The 23,736-nt window shown below is 39.9% G+C and overlaps 1 pseudogene; it reads left to right on the top strand.

Moving 5' to 3' along the window:
* Positions 1-2,637: 2,637 nt before the first annotated feature.
* Positions 2,638-23,736, top strand: part of LOC149252020 (protein RRP6-like 3) — a 185,096-nt pseudogene continuing 163,997 nt past the window's right edge.

The raw sequence follows: 23,736 nt of genomic DNA, 5'->3' as shown, positions 1-23,736 counted from the left end.
AAGGAAGCCACACCGAGCCCTATGTCACCGGTTGGGGATGCGCTGAAAATTCCAAAATCACCCCAAATGTCGAGGACTAAAAAGGACCCATAGGGAGCAGGACCGGTTTGTATGTCTCCACACAACCTACGGTTTGGTAAGATGTCCATGGAAGAGAAGGGAAAAACATTTAATATTGAGAGCAATGATGAGGAGGAGGATTTCTAGGCATTCATAGAAGAGATTGAACCAGAGGTAGAAATAGAGGAAGACATCCCAGTACGCACCGTAGCAAAGCTGCCCAAGTATGTCCCTCCGCAGAAAGGGAGGGTAAAAGTACCTAAATATCTAGATGCCCTTAAAAGCACACTCAAAACCCCGTTCCTCCCTAAGGAAATTATGTTTGAAGGTTTGGTTATGGGTCGCATACCCATGACGAAGTTTGAAGACTGGGACCTCGCAGATAGTGAAATGTTCCCTCATTTGGAAACTAGCCAACTGATGAAACAAGGCAAGGAGGGGGCAGTTACAGTGCTGCAGCCATAGAAATGGTTGCACGGGGTGGAGGAGGCTGGGCTACTCCACCTCCTATGGATTCCACACTTTCATCGGGAACCAATCACGATATTTGTCATCAGGAAATTGCTTTTCTTGGTGCACAATGGGTACTTGTGGCTGGAGGAGCCCATTCCCATCATGATGTAGCTAGCTTATTCATAGGATTTCTCGGCTTCCCTGTACAGGAAGGGATCCTGTGGAAATAGTTGGCACAAGTGGATATTTGGCAATTGCAGAGGCCATGAAAAAGACATATAAGTTGGAGAAAAAGCAGAGGGGTTACATTCTTACTAGCATTCAAGGCAAAGGGGTCCAAGTCGCTACCCAGTTGTAGGCAGGGAAAGTGATGAGAAAATGTCATGGCAACGAGGTACTAGCAACGGTCATCACATTAGCCAAGCAATGAACAGAAGGGGTACGATTCAACTGGGCATAGTTCCTCTACTAGGAGTTCTTGATGAACTGTAGGGAGGCCCAGGAGCAGGGTAAGGCCTTCCATTACGCGTGGTTGCTCTTATCCATCCCGTTGGTTGCAGGAGAATTGCCTGAGGATAGTCAGTTTCCTCCCCTTGATCAGGACTTACCAGAGGCAACCAAATACGCATCGCTATGGGCGACGAAGAATGCCATGCGAATCCGCGAAACCAAGATCTTCTGGATACTAATGGAGGCGAGTGCACGAATGTGGATCAACAAACAGCCATGCCTATCCCCCAAAGTATACGACAGTCTGTGGAGATTTTCAGACTTTAAATTCGATATGCACGATGTGTATATTAGGGCGTGGAAGTATCTGGAGCAGAAATGGACCACACTCCCCTTCATCACAATTGATGATGCTGTGTTCGAAATGCTCGACTCATGGCCACTAGAATGGCGCGCACCAGATTTGGCGGCGTGCGATGAGATGTCGATTCAAAGATAGAAGGATGCTGCCAAGCTGTGAGCACAATAGAATCAGAACAAGTGGCTAGCTGAAGAAGTATGGGCTTCCCGTGAGGTAGCAAAGGTCGTCGCAGAAAAGGCAGCAGCAACACCAGCATCTGAGGTAACCATGATGCAGGAAGGAAGAGGCCTAGACCTGACCACAGGACAAGGGACAGATGACATGGCAGCACGCATGGACCCACACACATCATCAACACAGCTAAAGCGGTTGCGCAGTACAGAACAGACAGGGCCCAGGAAAAAGACCAAGGCTTACAAATTAGATGGGGAACCTATTACACTGACAGAGGGTAACCTATACGACATCAACGACATAGTTTGCGAGGTCACCAGGGAGGTGCTCCAGGAAGTAATGACAAAGTAGAATAATGTGTTGGGGGCACTTAGGGAACAACTCCAGGAACTTTAGGTGCAGCCCCCACAGCAGGGAACATTAGCTGTCTATGGGGCTATAGGTACTTCACCAACAGAGCAGTTACTACGGGCCAATATGGCTAATACCGTTGCACTGCTGGAAGAAGCACTGATAGCGACAACACGAAGGACAAAGCCGTAGTAGGCCAGCTTAAGGGACTTGGCCTAACTTGGCTGCCCTTCCATGAGAAATATTATACTAGCTGCAAGATGGAGAGACGAAAAAGCTCCGCGCTAGGGAAGGACGCGCAGTATAGATGCTCAGTGAACAACGAATCAACATCGAGCAACTGAGCCTCCAACGCGATGAAGCGGTAGCACAGACTCAGCAGTTGGAGCAAATTGTCGAGGAAGCATGTCGCCACGTCCCCGAGCTAGAGATTGAAACAACAAATCCACAAATTGGCCAGTGGATTCCACGAGGCAAAGGAGGAAGCAACGAGGATCCAGCTAGACCTCAACCTGCAAATCGTGGAGTTATGGCTGAAGGCGTAGCCCTCTACACCCCCAGAAGTTAGAGAGTAGTGGAACCACACCAGTCAATCGGGGTTGGAAGCAATAGAGCGTGCTATACAGGATTACACGGGCTTGTTAGATCAGTCACGCGTCACCCTCACGTCACTGCAGGAAGACCCAATGCTACAGTGTTTTGAGACACAAGCATGGGAGTTGCAGTAGGCCTATGACAATGTCTGGGGGGCCACGCAGATAGTCGCCCTTACTCAGCGACTGGCCAAGATGAGGGAAGCCCAGGCTCTAAAGGAACAAGTGGACACTGTGCGTCAAAAAGTAGTGCTTAAAGCACGCATCCAGCCTTGGCTCGAGGAAGCATTCAAGGTCACTGCCAAGATTGAGGGAAAGCTGGCACATATGCAGGGCATATATGCACTCAGGAAAGGAATTGCACTTGAAAATGATGCATCAGAGATACATGCACAACTGGTACAACGGACAACGGAAGAATGTGCTACGAACATCAGCGAAGCGCAGAAGTTGTTGGATGGACTCCACGCAAAGATCACCGCACCAGCCGAGTGACTCAGGATGAGTCACGGTGATTATGTTGGGGGCCTGTTGGGCATAGCAAGTTTTGGGGCTTAAAGCTCGAGTTTTGGTCAATGTAATGTAAATACCCTGCAAAATGTGGGTGCAGAGCGTGAGAGTCTAGGGTTGTCTACCCTAAAATAATGTAATTTAAGATAGAACGTGTTGACCTACCCATGGTCTGCGGACCATGGGATTGTATAAATAGAGTGAGGCTCTAAGTGTAAAAATCAGTCTTATTCTTAGTCTTAGCTTTGAGAAATCATATGGGTTTTTGAATAAGGAATTCGCTTGAAGTCTATAATTCCAAGTCTTGGGTCGTAATGGTAGTAAGAGGCTCTGCAGCTGAGTGCGCAGAGGCCTGGTAGAGTCCGCAGCTATGTATGCGGATCCCTACAGCTGAGTGCGCAGGGCAGTGTTGGGATTGTACTTGAGCATAGGATTAATAAAATATAAGTTGATTATGGAATACTATGTGTTTATTGCATCTGTGATATTTATGCATCTCTTTACAGTTTATGATTGCATGCACTGGTTATAAATGTTGAATGATTAATAAGAATATTGGGCCCACATAATTAAGTTAATATCTATAATAAAAGCACAATAGGGATAAAGGATCTAGACAACATCTCTTCGTGCCCATTATAGAGCTACGTAAAAGTAGTTTCACTAGTCGCAAAGGACAGATGGCTGCGCGGAGCAGCGCAAGCACACAGATTGGTTTGCGAATTTCCTAGACTTCATCAAGACATCCCTAGGGTGCGGAAACCTGGTTCCAACACCCTCCCATACTATCTTGGGCGAGACCTCAGTTCGTGCATCGCGGACTGTTGCCAAAAGGGCCAGTAGTACCGGGATTTGCTTGGCTAAATTCACTGTTGAACCCGGGTCAGGCCCCAAGTAGCCAACACAAGGTAATAGTTGATGTGTTTATATAACTAACCGTTGGTTTCTATTTATAACTAGACCTGTCAAGGGAATCAAAGTCTCTTGAGATAACGCATATATGTTCAACTAAAAGGCAATGTGCTTGGGACAACAAGGTAATATAACTAGTATATTGTATACTTTTTTATGCACTGATAGTTATGTGTATGGTAGCATGCAGGGAATTGCATGGAAAAAGAGAATTCCATGAGATATTGAAGAAGCCCCTGGTTGAATTTTATTTGGAAGCATTGGGAAACCATGGGGATTGATTCATGGTGTTTGTTTCTAGTTTTGTGCTTTCAATGTTTTGTGACTTGGTTGCGCTTGATTTCCTATTTTGTTCACATCATGTGCATGGTCATGTCACTTTGTTTGTGGTGTCATATTGCTATTGGTCTTTCATGGTTTTCTTCTTGTTTGTTTATTGTTATTTCCTTTAATGTTTGAGGGTCTTGGGATTTGTCTTGGGAAAGTGGAATGTTGATGGAGCTCAGGGAGAGCTGAATGAAGTTCAATAGGTAATGTAAGACTCAGATGAAGCTTCGTGTGTGTATAAGGGAAACTGAAGGCAAGATTATGAAAACTAGTTATATTGGTTGGGTCCATTGGTGTAAATGGATAGTGGCAGGAAATTCATGAGAAAGGTAAATTAAAGGGGTTGATGCATTAGATTCCTTAGCTATGTTGAGAATTGTTGTTCTCGATGTTGTGCATGTGATGCATGGATAAAGGAAGTTCTCTTAACCATGACCTTTTGATATCTGGTAATTATGTTGTGATCATGAATATGTTGATGCCTATATATGTATACATGTATGTATATATGTCATGTCTTCAAGGGTCATGATTGTTTTATGCTAGTGTTTATATGTATGTATGTATGTCGTTGTCTAACAAGGTTGTCAGGGATTATTCTTGGGAAGAATGATTGCTTATGAAGGTGAATGACATGAAGAGGTTCTTGGTGTTATGAGGAATCGAGTGGGAAGAGTAGCCCTATCATATTAATGAGGTCAGTATCAAGTGGATATTAATTGATATTATGTGATTATACTATGCTTATGTTTTGGATAGGTAATGTTGAGAGATACATCAATTGAATGCAGACAATGTGATCTGTGACATGCTAGGATAAGCATGGATGACATAGAGACATTGGAAGAAGTCAGGTTGATTGGTATAGATAGTGTGGTTTTGGATGTCCAGTGTTATTGTTGTGTATATGTTTTGCATATTGTACATTCAATGATTGTACCTATGGTGTTGTGTTCCTGTTGTATATATGGTGTTGTGTGTACATTGCTTATGCATTGCTGGGTATAGATGATGTTATGTACATGTTGTATATGTAGTATTGTGTACATATGATGTTGTGTTCTTGTTGTATATATGGTGTTGTGTGTATATTGCATATGCAATGATTGGTATAGATGGTGCTATGTACATGTTGGATATTTAGTGTTGTATACATATTGTACTATGTGCATGATGGATATATGATGTTGTGTGCATATGGTGTTGTTCGCATGTTGGATATGTGATGTTGTGTACATATGGTGCTATGTACATGTTGTATATGCAATACTATATACATATGGTGTTGTGTGAATATTGTACATGTGGTGCTATGTACATATGGTGTTGTGCACATGATTGTACATGTGGTGTTGTGTACATGTTGTACATGTGGTGCTATGTGTAGGTGGTGTTGTGTACATGTCGTGCATGTGGCTCTGTGTACATGTGGTGTCGTGTACATGTTGTGCATGTCGTGCTGTGTACATGTGGTATTGTGTACACATTGTATAGGTGGTGCAGTGTACATGTGGTGCTATGTACATGTTGTGCAGGTGGTGCCGTGTACACGTAATGTGGTGCTATGTACAATTGGTACTCTGTACATGTTGTACATATGGTATTGGTGTACATGTGGTATTGTGTGCATGTCATACATGTTGTGTTGTGGGCACGCCATACTATGTATGTGCATTGCGTAGCTCTGGTATCGTGACGTGTATTCATTGTGTTGTACTCCATGTAGGTGTATTTATTGTGTTGTGTTGAACATTGGGTGTAGGTGTATGTGTTTTATATCAGGTGTAGGTGCATGTATTGTATGGTGTTGTATGTTGTGTGTGGTGTACACTATGTGTATGTGTACGTGGTTGAATAAAGGGTATTGAATGCTTTCCATGTGTGGCAACCGATCTGGTGTATGTACAGAAAGGATAAAGGTAGAAGCGAAGGACTGCTTGAAGGATAAGTATCAATATTTCATTTTAGTCTTATTATGCATGTGATCTATGCTTATGATTTATGATGGTTACATGTGATATATGATTTTTGTTTATGATGATTGCATGTGATTCATGATTTTGATCTATGATGGTTGCCTTTTGAGCTAATCAAATGTAATATGTTTAATAACTGATGACTTGATCAAACAACTAGTTTGAGTTTTTTGGCAGGAAGTAAAAAGGATTGCAAATGTACCTTATTGATGACCTACCAATGAGGTACAATTTGAGTTTATTTCAATTTATTTTGAATCTAATGGAAGTTATGTGCTTGGTATAGGAAAGCATGCAATTCCCAGTTTGGGATGGTTGAATTTGATTGCAAAAATTAGCAGCATTAGTGAAAGGATTTTGAACATGCAAAAATATGCTTTTGACGCACTTCAAGAGCAGGGCCATTGTGGGACACTAGTACCCATTAGTGTCCATTGATTTTCATGAAAATGCTATGACCGATATGATGGCTTAAAGGTAGGGATATGCCTTGGTTTTTTTACCTTCCGATGCAAGGAAACCTTGTCAAGGGAGGGGTCACCCGAGGGACTGTGTAGCAGAGAAGGGGATGCCCACGAAACTTGGAAGGTGTGTGAATCCATGAAAGGGGGTGCCTAGATTAACCAAGGGACTGTGTAGTAGAGAAGGGAAGGCCAGGGATGGATTTGTTTTGGTCAATAACATTTCCAAATGGAATCATATGCACATTGGGAGTGTGCCCTGGAACAATGAGTCAATAACTATACACTTAGAGGACAAGTGGGGTAGGATTGTAGTGCTAGGCATTGGATGCAACTTTAAATTTGGCAGTAGATTCTAGACTTCTTGGGAAGGAGGTGAATCCTGGTACTACTTTTGAGGGTGGAGGTGTAAGCCTCTAGATTCCCTTGTTGTGGATGCATGCACTATATTTCAGGTTGAGCAAATGTGCAAATGTGTATATTATTGTAAATATTGTATCGAGCTAGATTTATAAAGCTCCATAGATAGTATGATTATTTTTTGGTTGAGAAAATGTGGTTGTTATTTTGAATACCGTAATGAGCTATGTTTTAAAGCTCCAGTAAGAGGTATGTTGTTTTGTATTCAACAAGATGTCATTGTAAATACTGGAATGAGCTATGCTATAAATCTCCATGGGTAGTATGTTTTGATTTTAGCAGTTTTCTGGTTATAAGTGTCATTAAACACCGAGGATAGTGTTCCCCCAAGGGGAGGGTTCTGTGACAACCCTGGTTAAAAATTCATGTAAAAAAATATAAGACCAAGGTCATGGAACATTTATTCCAAGATGAATGGTGGGAAAAATATCCTAGTGGCGTGTCACTTTGATTTCTTAATGGCTAAGGAAATTGGCAAAGGCAATGGCAAATGATTTGGAAAGGCATGAGGTGTTATTTGGCATTTATTTATGAAAATAATGGAAAATGGGAGAAAAGGAAGGTGAAAGGTCACATGTTGCATGTGAGGAGGAAAATGAAGGAAAATAGAGGAAAATGAAGAATTTAGAGGCCTCATTAATAAAAAGGATTCTGAGGATTAGTTGGTAGAATTTGGTCAGTTTTAGCTTGGAGATATCTCTCTCTCTCATATTCTTGGACACTTAGATTTTTCTTGGAGCACTATTAGAGGAGTGTGGCATACTTGTGATTTGGAGAAGGAAGGAAAAGTAAAAGCATGAAAGTGAAAGAGGACATTGGTATCAACAACTACAATGGATTTTTCTTGCAAGTACTGAGTTGCATGTATGATTTCCTCACTAGTTTTGGCATGCATGGAATATGCATGTGGTTATTTGGTTATGAATTGCCATTGACATGGAGGATTGCCTGGATTGGTAGTGGTTTTGCCTAGCCTTGCCATTTCTTGGATATCCATGGTGTTGTAGGTTGCAATTTTGTTTTTTTGTTGGTTCTCATGTTCCTTTGGTTGTGGGTTGAGTTATTAGTTCCTGGAAGCCTTGGTTGGAAAAATGCTCTGGAAGCCCTTGGTGGGTTGAGTTACTATTCTTGGAAGCCCTAGTTGGACAAATTCTCTGGATGGCTGATAATAACTGTGGGTTGAGTTTCTAGTCCTAGAAGCATTGGTTCGAACAAATGCTTTGGAGCCTTGGACAACTTGGGCAGAGACCAATCTAGTGATAGTTAGTGATGTCCGACTGTGAGGTGGAATCACTGGTTTAGGGTTGTGGTGGTTTTTCCTTTGGAAGCCCCGATTTGGTTTTTATTGATTTGTTTTATGAGATCCCACATTCATGCTTGGAATATGACACGAGGGTGACTGGCTGAAAGAAAGATTTGGTTTAGCCTAATATATGGTTAGGTGGTTCATGGAAGTCCCATACCTGGTCGGCTTATGCAATCATCAATAAGAGCTCTTCCTCCTTGGTATTTTATGGGTAAATATACTTGTTTATATGTGGCTTATATGGCTGTTATATCCTTGATATTTCTGTTGGTTATATGTTGGTTATGAGTGAGTTTTATGACAATGAAAATGTATGGATCTCATCATGTTTTGGTTAATTAATGAATGTACAATGAATATATGGATTAATAGATGGTAATGTAGTTATTGTGATGAGGCAACAATGCTTCTTAGTGATTCTCAGATAAGTGTGAGACCCTTATGCTTAGATCTGTTGTTTAAACCTGTAGAATGCATATTTGTGACATGTTTGACAAAATGCCTATCATGGCTAGTAGGGTTCCAGTCAAGTACTTGTTTAATTATTTGCATTTGTATCATTGTTTTGATGTTACTTTTCATTTCTGGAAGTTTCATGGAGTTTTGGGCAGTGGCCTGAGTCATGGCCCTAAAAAAGTGGAACAAAATCTGGAGTCACTGGCACATAACTAATTGGAAAAGTCCCCATTCGCAACCATGCCTTGCTGTGGGAGTGACTGAAGTTTACCATTCGCATGCATGCCCATGTCAAGGGAGTGACTGAGGCTTTAATGCAGAAAAGTGTCAATTTGTCTCAGGGGCTGGTCACTTGGATGGGTTGGATGACTCTTGGGGGTTTTGTTGCATGTGTAGAAGGTCAGGTTGTCTATGTTCTGTCCACTCCACTTCATTAACTGATACATAGGGAGTTGAATAATATCATAGCAAATCTTCATCACATGATTACCCTGATTGGCTGGTTACTTAGGTAGATGTGGGAGGAGGGTGTTATAGGAACCCTAGAATAAAATCCAATTGTCATTTTGGTTCCCATGTCATGTTCATTTGTAGGTTTGGTGATCCCCTATAATGCTTGCCACGACATCAAAATTTAGCCTTATGCCTCTCATTTTCTATTATTTTTAGCTATCATTACCTTATAAGGGGCTCCCACCATTTTATCATTGCTTTTTGATCACCTATGCTCACAATCTTCAATTCCTTGTTAAATGTTGTCATAATGTTGGTTTCCTTTATCATGATTTCCAAATTTGCAATCATGCTTGACCTCTTGCCTTTGCATCAACCTTTCCACCATATTGCAATCCATGTCACCCTTTCAGAGAGGTCATTGCAATGAGTGTATTTTCATTTCTAGACACTTTGCCACTAACTCTTACTTTTCTTTGTTTCATTATGTCAACCTTGGAACAAGATACATATTGTTATACCACTTGTCCCTCTAGAAAAAGATTTATTTTTGTATCCCTTTCATGGTCATTAAACAATGAAAATATCAAGCTCCTTTTTCTCTATTTTCATGCTCATTAATCTACTTGAAAATGTCAAGTTCTTTCCATTCTTTCCTACTTGTTAGTCAAGATGAAAGCTAGTGAGGAATATCTTATCTATTTTCACGTTCGTTAAACCATGAGATATACATGATTGTACTTTTCTCTTTTTCGACCTCACTATAAAACTCACAAAAAAGACACCTATCCAAGTATTCTTTTAACTCATTTTCAGGCTTGTTAAAATTGATTGAAAAGACACTATCAAGCTCACTTGTCTTCTCTTTCATGCTCACTAAACTATGAAAAATATCCACTATACAAAATGGGAATGTGGGGAAGTATATTTTTCTCTATGTTTTATCTCTTAAGTTATCAATTTCCCTTCAATATGGCACACTTTTGAATCATTCTCTTATAGTTGGTCTTTATCGGGCTTTAGAGCCACACCATTAACATGATTCAAGCCACTTTGTTATTGAGTCAATATCTCACTTGATTGGTTACCCTTCTAGTATCTAAGATGTGTTGATTCCTCCTGTGTCGCCATTATGTATGTATGGTATTCTTCGGTCCAAGATGTAGAGTTGACATATGTTTCATGTCGTTATATTTTCCGAGGAATTTCTAGCTAGAGTCAACCTTCTACAAGTATCATTCTACCTTTTGTGATGACAATCCTTATGTTAGTTGTGCATTAATTCTTTAGCTTCTACCATCATATGCCTCATCTTCATGTTATTTATGTCTCAAATGATGGGGATACATAAAGGCCCTCCTTAGATGGATCTATTCCCATTGATGTCAACACATTATCTGGGATATAGATCTAGAAACAATATACTACCTTGGAGCTTGCAATCCTTAGTGGCAGGTTTCCTCGTGGTTGATAATGGATTGTCCTTGTTGGACCATGTTGACCAATTTGCAAGTGCTTGACATCAACTCATTCATTTGCACTTCGTAGATTGTGCTAGGTGCCTTGGGAACCATTTTCATCAATGGAGATATCCTACACATTTGTTAATGGGATCCTTCAATGCTTGGTAATCAGATGGTCTCCCTCAATGCTCGAAATTAGCTCATTCATTTGCATGTAGTCAAGTTGTACCATTGAGATGAGATGAATACCTTGCAGCATGGTGCTACCTCACTCATGCAAATTTACTACCTCAATTTGTGTTGGAGAATGTATGTACTTTGAGGACCAGCATATGGGCACTTCTTTTGGTGTCCACAACCCTATCGATAGTTTTTGTGCCAAATATATACATTGTATCATGACTATTCCTTGATGACACGAGTCCACATTGTTTGTGGGTGTCCATTCTCTATTAATTCAATATTGACATCACATGGTTAATAATCCTTCTTGTAAATAAATTGTAATTAACTAAAGGGTTGAGAGAAAGGGACACAAATTCTAGTTGCTTGAGGAAGGGGTTGTTTTAAATAACAGTCCTGGTTGATTGAGTTGTTTTAAGTGGGTTAACTGTGAAATAAATTCAACTAAAAATAAGACGACATGATTAGGTGTCATTTAAAATTCAATTGTAAGCAACAAAAGGACAAAATATTGAAGACAACATGGGTTGCACTGTCCAAGACAATTGACCTACGCAGGCATATGAAAAATATAGATGGTTAGTCTGTTGTTGACAACACAAAACAAGGAAGAGAGGGAAAAGAAGACAGGAAGAATATGCTAAGAAAGGAGAACACATTCAGACTCTCGCACACATTTGCAGTGAAAATAAACAATGGTGAGCACTAAAGAAATTCCTCCAAGGGTTGGAGGTGTAAAGAGGGAATTCACTCTCATGCATATGCAGAGTAAGAGAGTTAGGAAAGTAATGATCAAAACCCACAAAAATCAAGCTCTAGAGAAATAGAATTGGCAGAGGAACCATTAAAGAGGCTTACTAGGTGAAAAACATTGTGGGAGTAGTGGCTTTTCTAAAGACTGAAGAACCAATGGAAGCTTGTGATTGATGAAATGCTGACTAAGAGAGAAGCACCTAGGTTCTTGGGGAGTTGATGAACCATCAGTTGTTGACAACACTAGTGCATGATCTCACTAATTAATTCCATAGTAAAAGTGGCTTCTACACTCCTACAATAATTTATCCATTTAATAATGTTCCTTGATGTGGACTCTCTTCTCCTAAATTGGAGCTAAAAAATATTTTCACTTTGATATCCTAGCATGGATGTGATTATGCTTGGAAATATTGAATGATAATGTGTGTGGCTAGTGGATGACAATTATAGGGCTTGTTTCCCAACACATAAAGCATGGATAACCCTTGAACTTGCATATAGCTGGGAAGCCATGAATGGTTGGGCTCAAAGGCTATGTGGGATCCTTTCAACATGGGTGGAGTGACAAAGGATGACATCACCCTAGACTACAAACCCCATAATATTTGGATGCAGGGTTTGATAGAACTTTCAAGGTCTATTACCTATGATTCCTTTGCATGTGGGGCCCATTCTATGGGGACAAGCATTGTGTGGAATTTATGCATTCTTTTACCAATCAAGGGGAAAGCCAAGTCCAAATGCAAAGTTAGCATTGCCAATATAACCTGGAATATTTTCCTCGAAGGTTTTAGTAGGGAGTAATGTCAAGACCTGCCAAGATTTAACTTCTAGGGTGACGTGGCCATAGAGGACCCACACCTGCTTATCTTGTAAAATCATATGCATGCTCGTTCATGGTTTGGATGGGTCCTATGTATGGACGATTCGATATTAGCCATGTGGCCTATGACTTGGAAAGCCACGTGGGGACCATGTGGGCGCAATGTGACAGGCCTAATGATGTGGCATTGTTTGATTGGCTAAGAATTTAAATAGCCATATATTTTGATATGGATGTCAGATTGGGGAAAAAATTATATCAATGTAAAGGTATCAACGAGATGGATGCAATGGCGTTATCCATTTTAAGTTTTAAGGAATCCATAAAATTTTAAAAAAATTAGACCCCACTTGCATGACATGACTATGGGAGTCAAGTCAAGATAATAATTGCCTCCTTATAACATTGGTTTTGGGATGAGATTAGTTGGGGGTATGTTATAGAGTGGTAACAAAGATACCAATTTCAACACTTGGACTAGATGGGTTCTATCATAGAAGAAGTGTAGAATAAATTTCAACCCTAGACCTCAGGGATAAATTGGTGACCTGTTACAACTTAACATACCAGTAGATCTAATGCTTGGATAATGGAGCTAGGGTGGAGCTCTAGCTATAAGTGTGGTAGTTGAATATGGAAAAGGTTGTATGCCATTTATAACTTTTGATTGTGATTTTTATACTGGTACAAGGATGCTATAGTGTGATTTATTTTTCTGAAAAATGAAATGGCAGTCCCTGTATTGAATGGCATAATTGTTTCTATCGATCAAATATATATACACATAGTTATGTATGTTGATTGTTTGCATGTGCATGTGAATATACGACATGAGGGATTAGGGAAATACATGTTTTACATATCATAGCTATTTCTGAGTGAATTTATATACTTATGTATATGTTGGATGGATGGGAAAATCCAATGGTCTGTATGTTATATGATAGAGACCCTCGATGGGATGAATGCATAATGTTTGTAACTCTATTAGAGAGTCAAGTGGTTGAAAATTTATTATTATAGGTGTTGGTTATAGCACTATGACCATGTATTATATATTAGTCATCTTCATGAGCAAAGTGAATGCTAGTGTAATAGTGTAATGAATGGTTATGTGCTAACTCAAGATTGCATATAGGTCCTATGGTGCATTTTGTAAATGTGGAAAAAAATTACAAATATGATAGATGCATGTGGTTTCCTAACCACCCCCCTTGAGGTTGAAAATACCATGATTGTTGGCCTTGGAAAAGAGGTTGAACTTAATGGCTATTTTTGGCCTTAGAAAGAAGGATGATATCTGGAATTGATAATGTTGGTTAGAATTTTAAAAAGGATGAATTTTCTTTAAAATTTTGGAAATAGTGACCTCGGTATGGAGGATAATTTTAAATAATGTTGATGGTCTTGGTAAAGAGATTGATTTCTAAAATATGTGATGACATGTTGGTAAAACTACAAGCATATACATGTATGTATATTCTTGATTTTAAAAACCTCATTGAAGTATATGTTTAAATGGTGTCTTGGTTGAGATATGTGGCTAATACAATTTTACAAAAGTGTGCACAACTGTAGGGTAGCGTGTTGAGCCTTACCCTAATGATGGAACAACTGGTATATTATTTATTGTATTTCATTAATACACTAACAATTGAGTGTGTGTGGCAACATATCGCAAGATTCAGTGGTAGCGAAAGGAAACATGTATCTTGGCATGGTGCAACAAGATATGGACCAAGCCCATCAAGAACGAGAAAGAGGGACATCCCTCCAAAGGAAAAGAACCTTCAAGAATTTGGAGGTTGAGATTAGGGACCCAGACGATGAGGTAAATATTTGTAGGGTAGAACTTAGAAAGTTCACTAGGAAAAAACAAGAATTGACTGAGTGGAATTCTGAACTACAAAAACATTTGCAACAATTGAAATATAAAACTGAATCCTCAAAAATTAAATATGACGTTGGAAAAAATAGGCCTCGTGAGGCTGAAAAGGAGAAGAGGATATTTTCTTATTGGTGTCGTGGGGAAAAACATATAAGAAAGGACTATCCTCGCAGGTAGAAAAAGAAAGAAAATAGTCCCTACGAGCCATAGGGGCACGAATCAACAATGTAGGATGTTGAGAAATAGGAGGGGTCATTCCCTCAAGTTCGTTGATATATTTATACACATATGTGTTGAAAATATCCCTTGTGAACTATTGAGGGATGTGGGACTTCAAGGTTTCCATAAACTGTGGAAAATCCTTAGACTAATATATATCTATATATCTATATATATCTATAATATATATATATATATATATATATATATATATACAGACACACACATTTGCATATGGTGATGAAGGACATAACGAACACTGGACTTATAGAGTTGAGTTGTTATGGGAAATTTTTAAATTCTTGCATATTATGCTCTTAACTGTTAGCTTCATGATTTATTTTCACTGATTTTATTGATAAATTGAATACATGGCCATTCTACCTTTGTATATGGTTTAAATTTTTTTTTCATGACTTTTATTGTTTCCCTCGCTTTCTTTTTTAAAATTTTCCTTTGAAATTTCATGCTAGGGGCTTGGGGAAAACTTGCTGGTGTTGGGAATCATGATTTCCATTAGACAAAAACTCGTAGGTGTTAGTCAACAATCGCATTGACAAAGATAGGATCCACGAGAGGTTGTTAGTCCATGTCGTGAAACACACAGGGATCGTTGGTTTATTCAATGTCCAACAAAATCCCCCCCAATGCGAGCTAGGTGTGTATCGAACTTGTGACCTACGCTCTGATACCACTTGTTGGGAATCATGATTGTTGTTAGCCAAAACCCGTAGGTGTTAGTCAACAATCACATTGCCATGGATAAGGATACATGAGAGGAAGTTAGTCCATGTCATGAAACACATGGGGAGCATTTGTTTATCCAATGTCCAAGAGTTGGGTGTGGCAGGAAACCCATAGAGCTTTCGTAAGAAAGTTGAGTCAAACCCAATAGAGAATATGACTTGAGAGAGTCCTATGCATGACAAAAATGAGGAGGGATGAGAAGGGGAAGTGCATGATTTGCATGGATAAAAACATGTTTATGTTTGGCAGATGGGCTAAAATGAGCCATTGTTGGAATGCCTTGGAGAGTTGCATAAATGAAGACATGTGCATGGATGGAAATTAACTATGCAAACATTTCTAGCAATGAATAACCACTGTAACAATTGGTACTAACAACAAGGTAAAAGGGTAGAGGGAGGAATTCAGATAAAAGAATTCCTCTTGACACATGTAATTGTTGTTGAAACCTAATACATCTTTTGCATAAACATAGGGAGTTATCTAAAATTTGATTCTATCTGACATACATCAATGTGTGTTATGTCCATGACTAAGTGGAAAACAATATGACAACCAGGTTGGCTAGGTTGTATTAAAAATGTGAAACCTTCGTCAAATTCCACTTTGGACAGCTCACTTGATGGAGATAATGATTGAATTTAATTCCTCTTTTAGAGAGGGCCAAAAAAACCTAAATATCACTCAAATTAGATAAGGGAAAGCGTACTTATGAAGAAAATCCCACATGTGCACATTTGTCAAGGTTGTCCCTAAAGAAAAGTGGACACCCTTGGAAAGCTATAAATACAAGTGACCTCTACCTCATTTGGACACAATAATGAGACACTCTTCTATCTTAGTTTTTGGATCGCACAGGTCAGAGGATCGTCCGCAGAGGATCAAGTTCGCTTTGAGGTGAAATTGTAGGGTCCGAAGCTCGTATCTTTGATTTATATTTTTGGGCCTCAGTCACAGGCACACCATAATAAGGATTAAACTGCATTTGTTTGCACAACAAATAATTTATGTGATTGGAGCCTTCCAGTTGCATGGACAATTCTGTTGGGGCCTTCGTTTTGAGATTTTACATAGAAAGAAGTTGATAACAAGTGGTGGGGACGAATATTGAAGTTGCAGAGTTGACAATTGAGGGAAGAATAGAAACTGAAAGATGACTGGAAGTTGTGGAAAGGTGACGGGAAGAATTAGGGACAATAAACAAAGGAGAGAATAAAGGTAGCTGAGAATGAAGGCAGTTGAGCAGAAGGAAGGTAGAACTAGCAGTCCAAGCACAAGGTAGCGGATAAAAACTAGAAGAAAGAGAGAAGAACGGTTGTTGTTAGTCAATCGAGTGATCCTGTGATAGTTAGAATCTTCCTATGTTGTGGACAAATGTGAACAAATCCATGGTCCTATCTATATATGTTTATGCTGGTTATGTTATTCATGTTATTGATTATCAGGCCTTGAGCCTTATGTACCACTTTATGTTAGGTTAATGGAAGATATGGTTCAAATCCACCTTGTGTTCGTAAGCTCTGTGTTGACTTTTTAAAAAATTTAATGAATGCATCTGGTTCTATAGTTTCTTGATATGGCATGAGTAGATTATTGTGATTGGGTTAATATAGATGCTAAGCTATTATATTTTTGTCTCTTATATTCAATATGAATCCTTTGGTGCCTAATTCCCTCCCTCATCTAACTTCAATTGTGAAATGCATCAGGTGAGACTCCTTACCCTCTCTAGGTAAGGTGAAAATGGCGAAATTTATCTATACTGATATGGAGCCTTGTTGGCCCCTTGTGACCAAACCTAGGGTCTCAACCCTGCTATCATTTTCATGCCAACAAATGGTTCCATTGCTGGGACCTGAAATAAAAAAGGAGGGTTTGGAATATGGTATCGAGGATTTTTAAGAAGGAAATACAAAACTGGTGGGACGACCAAGTGGATCAGTTTGTATCTAAAAAATATCTACTTTTCCATTGAGCTATTACAAAAGTGAAAGATGAAGTTCTATACTTAGAGGTTGCAAGTGATCAGTACAATATCTTCTGGTGTAAGTTCCCATAGGAACTGTACAAATGGTTGTGAATATTTCAAGTGAAGGGTAGATCGGGAGGACAAACATTGTCTCATCACGACTAGACTCCAGTGGATATCACACCACTCTACCATCATCACACAGATCTTACAAGAGTAGTAGATTTCTTTGTGAAAACTACATTAGAGAGGTACGCTATCAAGTTCGCAGCAGAAAGCCACCAATCCTTTTCAAAAGACAACACTATGTTTCGAGCAGGGTTAAGAGGGAAGTTGTTGAAAGAAGTACCTCTTTGGATTAAAGTCTTAATGGTGGAAGAAGGCCTACTTATATTCCAAAGTTTAAGCATGGTAGCGTAAACCCCTAGTACTAGGGGAAGGATCTAAGGGGAGAAATGCTACCTAGTGGGGGATCATGAGGCCATTAGAAGGATGGACGCAGAGGATTCATGAAGGGCCAGGGAAGTGAGAGCGTAGAGGAGGGCATGGATAGTGGAGAAATAGCATGAAAGAGCCATGTAGGTGATTAAAAGGCAGCGGGAGGAGCTACACCAAGTAGGAGTGGTGTTTAGGAGCCTGGAAGAGGAAGACATGATGGATGAGGACTTAGGGAAAGGGATAGAGACAACTAGGATTGCTGGAAGTCCAGAGGGTGATAGGAGCCCTCCCTCACCAGTTGCAGAGGAGGGGTCCAATGGAATTGGTCGCGTTGAATCAGAGGAAGACATGGAGGATGAGATGTGCTTTGTGATGAGGAGACTATTCATAGAGGATGATGCATCTAGAAGAATCAAAGATCCAACCCCTCGAATCCCAGGTAGCGTTCCCTCGACCTTCCCCTGGTACTCTACAACAACCCTAGTAAATTTATTTCTAAGATTCTTAAGACAATAAGAGTGCATAGTGCACATATTAGTTATAAGACTAGTACTGCTAGTAGTAGTGGAAATAGCAGTAATAGTAATTTAGGATTATAAGGATCTCACTAGCCAGGATCGCAAGTTTTTGTGCTTCTAGCGCAAATCCACTCTAATGGTGGGGTCATTTATGAGATATCCATAATTATCCAGTAGAGGGAATGAGGACATGGAGCAACACTGGTGCCTACGTGAGGCTATTTGGAGGGCTCAACAGATTCCTAAACATGTAAAGTTGATACAATTCTAGACCACTCTCAGGGAAACAACCCTAAGGTGGTTCATCAAATTGCCAGAGTTACACCAAAACCTGACGGTAGATGAGATTAAAAAATAATTTGTACAAGAATTCAAACTTCCCAAGAAGGATCGAAAAGGGTTGTCGGAGTTGTGGGAAATCAAGTAGCAAGAGGGAGAAACCACCTAGGAACTAATGTAAAAGTGTAAAGACGCAATTGGTAAGATTAGCTATACCATAGACCTCAATCACTAGAGGGATTGGTTCATCAAAGTCCTGTTACCCCTCATTCGGATGCCGCTAACACAACAACAAATCGAGACACTATAGGATGCCCTAGATCAAGCAACCCAAATAGAGGCTATAGTGGGGCATCCACATAAGTATTGATGGGGATCTGCTTCACATGAACCCTCTATCTTGGGTCTCCAACACCAAATTGCAAGTTTAATGGAGAACTTAAAAGATCTACAACCAACCTGCCCAACAAGACCGAATGTGCAGTGTACCAACTACCTAGTGGAGGGCCATGTTGCCATGGAGTGCCCAAGGCTAAGGGGTGCGGGTGCCGCATCAGGGCCAGGGGGACCATCAGAGGCCCCTGCTATAGCAGGAGTCATGACGGTAGGGTCGCAAGGTGCATTTTTGGGCCGCAACCAGCCATAGTACTGCAAAGTGTGTAGGGGTATGGACACCCACTTCGGTTATGCCTAATATTGTAGAAGTATTTGAATGTCTAGAATAACAAATATTGTGAGTTATACGCATCCACAACCAACCACATGGACCAATGTTGAGTGTTGGATGTGTTAGCAGATCGACTAGACTGTTCGACCTTCAAGATTAATGAGACTGCTTGTGGTGGGTGAGGAGGAGGAGGGATGAGAGGACGAAGGGTAGGAGGTAGGGGGACCATCCGCTATTACAACTGTGACCAAGAGGGACATGTCACGTGGGACTGCCCCCTACCAAGGAGACCATAGTGCTCAAAGTGCAGGATAAATGCCCACGTGATGGAGGATTTCTCGGAGTTGATCATAAGATGGGAGGAGTGGAACAGGAAACGAGGGACAAATTTGATCAATGCAGAACCTAGGGTTACAGAGGTAGCTCCGTTGTCCAACATAAACATAGCTGCCCATGGCGTAAAAAGGATTGTGGCTGACTAGGGCACTCTAGACCAACCCACAATCATCTAAGTAGCCTCGCCAAAGTGGCCATATAACTCTGAGCAACAAAAATAGTACTAAAAAGAAGCAACCAAATTGTTTGACAATATGACTGAAGGCATAGGACCATCAAGAGAACAAACAAAGTCTCGTAAGGAAAAGCATTCATATCTTCCAAAATCTACCAATACCAGACCTATTGAGGAGTGGTTCAGGCTATTCCTGCAGATTGTCAATGATGAGCAGATGTTGGGGAAACTACGGAAAAGCCTGGGGGCAACCATACCGGAAGAAGAAACTGAAAGGGGGGAAATCTCTGCCAACTTGCCTGAAAGGCACACTAGGAGAGTAAGGAGAAATAAGAAGAGAATAGGCAGGGAATTCAAAATTGATGCTTAGATTGCTAGATTCCAAATCAAGGACACTATGTTAGACCTGGGTTCTGACGTCAACATCCTGCCAAGAAAGACGTGGGAGGAAATGGGGAAACCTCAACTAACATTCTCACCAATACAACTGCGAATGGCCAATCAATACTATATACTTCCGATTGGGAGACTGGAGGGCATGGAGGTGGATGTAGTAGGGGTAAAAACACACACATATTTTGAAGTGATTGATATAATGGGGGACAAAGATCCTTACTCGACACTGTTAGGTATTGACTGGGCCTATGAAAATTATGCCATTATAGATATGAAGAAGGAGTTGATGATATTTGAAGTAGAGGGAGTAAGAGTCATCCAACCACTAGACCCATACCAAGGGCCTAGATTCACAAAACCTGTAGATGACAGAGAAGATCCATGGATGTTAGACCAACTCTATAGGTTAAAAATGGGTAAGAGAGAAGATTACATCAGCCCAACAACTGAAGGATCAGTTAGCTGGAGGAGTATCCAAAGCTCTAAGTGTTGAGTCCCAAACCTGCATCTTCCCTATAAACCTTTTCAGCCTTCTTTTCCATTTATTTGATCCACCAAGCTGTCAAATCATTGCATATTAGTCTAAAAAGAGCTTATGAAATGGTTTTCTAACTATGTTTATGACTGTTGTTTGATTTAGATTTTTGTTCAAGCAGCTGTGGAAACTTGTCACTTTCCGCAGCCAGCTCAAGTTTCTACAACCATTTTGTTAAAGACTGTGTTACAGGTGTCCAATGGAGAATCCGGCCACATGGGCAAGTTGCAAATGACATGTACATGGAGCATGTCCCCTTAGTTCAGCCGAATCACTCACAAACAACCATGGTCAAAGACGGTCAAGGGAGGGGTCAAACCAAGAGTTTTACGGTGGCACGACTCTGTTTTTCCCACGTGAAGGTTTGCGTGGCAAGATCCTCAATTTTTGGAGGTGTGCCAACACCTGTGCATCAATCCATGAATTGAATCGAGCAGCCACCACTCCATGGATTTAACTGTATAATTACCATACCGCTAGATCTCAGGCCGTGGAGATTTATGTGTCTGTTTGGTAGCGTAGAATCTAGGAATTAGTTATAGCATTTTCACTTATAAATAACGCGTTATCAAACACTTGACAGTTAGCTTTTCATATGTAATCTTGACTTTGTTTTACGAGCCACTGTACCGTGCTCTATTTCTATGTTTTTACTGCACTTTAATATATGAGAAGACAACATTCTTGAGTTCCATTTGTGACTGAGTATTGATTGGCTGAGGTTGCAAAGGGCCCCTGTACACCAAAGCCCTGTATCTACTATATAATTTCTCGCCTTCTTTCATTATGTTACTGCTTTTATAATTAGTTGCCTGTATATATATTTCCTGATGTTTATAACTAACTGTTTTTCATCTTTTCGTTTTATGCTTTCTTATGGTTGCTAGCTGGTCAGTCTTTGTCTTTCAGTTTCTTGTAGGCAGTCCGAGAAAATTACATAGTTTTAATGACTACTGACATGAGATCATCTTGTCCTTTCTGCTGATTCATTTACTAAGTTTTAATTCCAGCATTGTCATTTCTTTCAATTTTGCTTTGCTTATTTACTTTTCTGCCACTTAGATATCATATTACTCATCTGTTTATGATTTCCTTCCTATAGCCAAGTGACTCAATTAGTGAGGAATCAAAATATTATTTGATGTAGTATGATTTAGTTTGCTTTCCTGCAAGTTAGAGATTAAATTACTTATGTCATTTTAAAGAATTGAAATATGAATGAGTAGTTAAATCTTAGTTTCCTTTTATGCAATCTGATTTCCTACAATTTATATATCATATTACTCAGCTTGTTTATGATTACTTCCTATAGCCGGAGTGAGTCGAAAGGTGAAGGGTTAGAATGTGAGTTGAAGTAGTGTGATTTAGTTTTCTTTGCTTTCAGTCTTTGAGTTGCTTTGAGTTTAGTTTTTTATTTTCTTTTCCTACAGCAGTAAGGATACTGGGCCATTGTCACTAGTTCACTGTTTTGGTACATTTTATTTCCTTTTAAGAATTGATTTCATCATAGTCAGTTTGAAACCTTATTTTTGAGAACTTTAAAGTTTGGAAAATCATTGTAGAAATCACCATTACCATCCATACTTGAATCATTGTAGAAATCACCATTACCATCCATACTTGACTTTCAATTTCACCATCTCACACTAGGGAATCCACAGAAGATATACCCAAAAACAAACCAAAAACTCAAAAACGACAAAGAACTAAGAAATCGGTTATCTTGCATATACAGTGCACTTCACTTCAGCAGTTTACGACTCTTGGATTGAAATTTTAAATAGCAATTTAGGACACACTAAATTGACCAAACATTTTGGCGCTGTTGCCGGGAAGTGAAACTAGGTAGCCAATTTCTTAAAAAAAAAAACAAGAAAATTTCAAGGAAGGAAAATTGATAACCTCTCAAAGTATGCTCTCCTCTTGCACTTAGTGTGAACTGGAGGATCATAAAAGAGAGAGTTATTGGTTTAATAATTTCTTGAGTATGCTCTCTTCTTGCACCTAGAGTGACCTGGAAGATCAGAAAGAGAATTATTAGCCTGACTTGAAGAAAAATAAAAAAAATGACATGCATAGAGCAAGAGATTCTAGGGGAATTTTTTTAGCTAGGGCCAAGAGGTCGATTTTTACAACTCCATCTACTTCAAGGAATAGACAAGAGCCACCTCCATCATCTCCAACTCACACTCCTAGCCTTAGGATTCCTGGAATTCAAGAGGCAATAGTTGAATTAGGAGACTCTCCCACACCATCCATCGAATCTGAATTAGGAAAAGATCCTTTCGTTCCTTCTACAGGGAGACACATTGTAGTTGAAGAAGTAGAGTCACCTGAAGAAGAAAAGGGATAAATTCCTCCTCATTCGCCATTAATAGAGGAACCAGAGGACTCTGAAGTCTCTGAGGAAACTATCATGACAGAGGAAGTAGTAAACGGATTCGGTAGAGGTAGAGGTAGAGGAGGAGGAGGAGGAAACAATGGAGGAGGTAGAGGTAACAATGGGGGAAATAGGGATGGAGATATCTCATTTGGATTTCCTATGGTCGATGAGGATTCTCGAGCAACCATGAAAAACATCTCACCTTCTGTCCTCCCAAACGTTCATGGGTTAAGAAATGAGGATCCTGAAACATTTCTATTTGAGTTTGAGGTCGTATGTCGAACTTATGATTATCTAGAAGACTCTCAAAAACTCAAATTGTTTCCTTCAACATTGAAAGGAGTTGCTTTGAAATGGTTCATGGGATTAGTCAATCAATCCATTAGGACTTGGAATGATATGAAACAAACATTTTTGGATAGATACCTGGACTATTGTATGCCCACCAATCACAAGGATGAGGTATTCAAAATGGTGCAAAGAGAAGATGAAAACTTAGAAGATTTACATGAAAGATTTCAATACAACCTGAAAAGAGAAAAAATGAATAACTTAGATGAGGAAACCTTGAAAGCCCTTCTATTAAAAGCCATTAGAGATGAATGGATAGATATTTTGAACATGATGGGAAAAGGAGATATATCTCAACTTCCACTTCATGATATAGCAGAGCTATGTGTCCATCTCTCAAGGGGAAA

Source organism: Pinus tabuliformis, chromosome 7 (genome assembly GCF_031772625.1).
Source record: "Pinus tabuliformis cultivar Carrire ecotype Pingquan chromosome 7, CPIR1, whole genome shotgun sequence".
NCBI classification, from domain to species: domain Eukaryota; kingdom Viridiplantae; phylum Streptophyta; class Pinopsida; order Pinales; family Pinaceae; genus Pinus; species Pinus tabuliformis.
The sequence above is the reverse complement of the archived record's forward strand: the minus strand, read 5'-3'. Positions and strand labels throughout refer to the sequence as shown.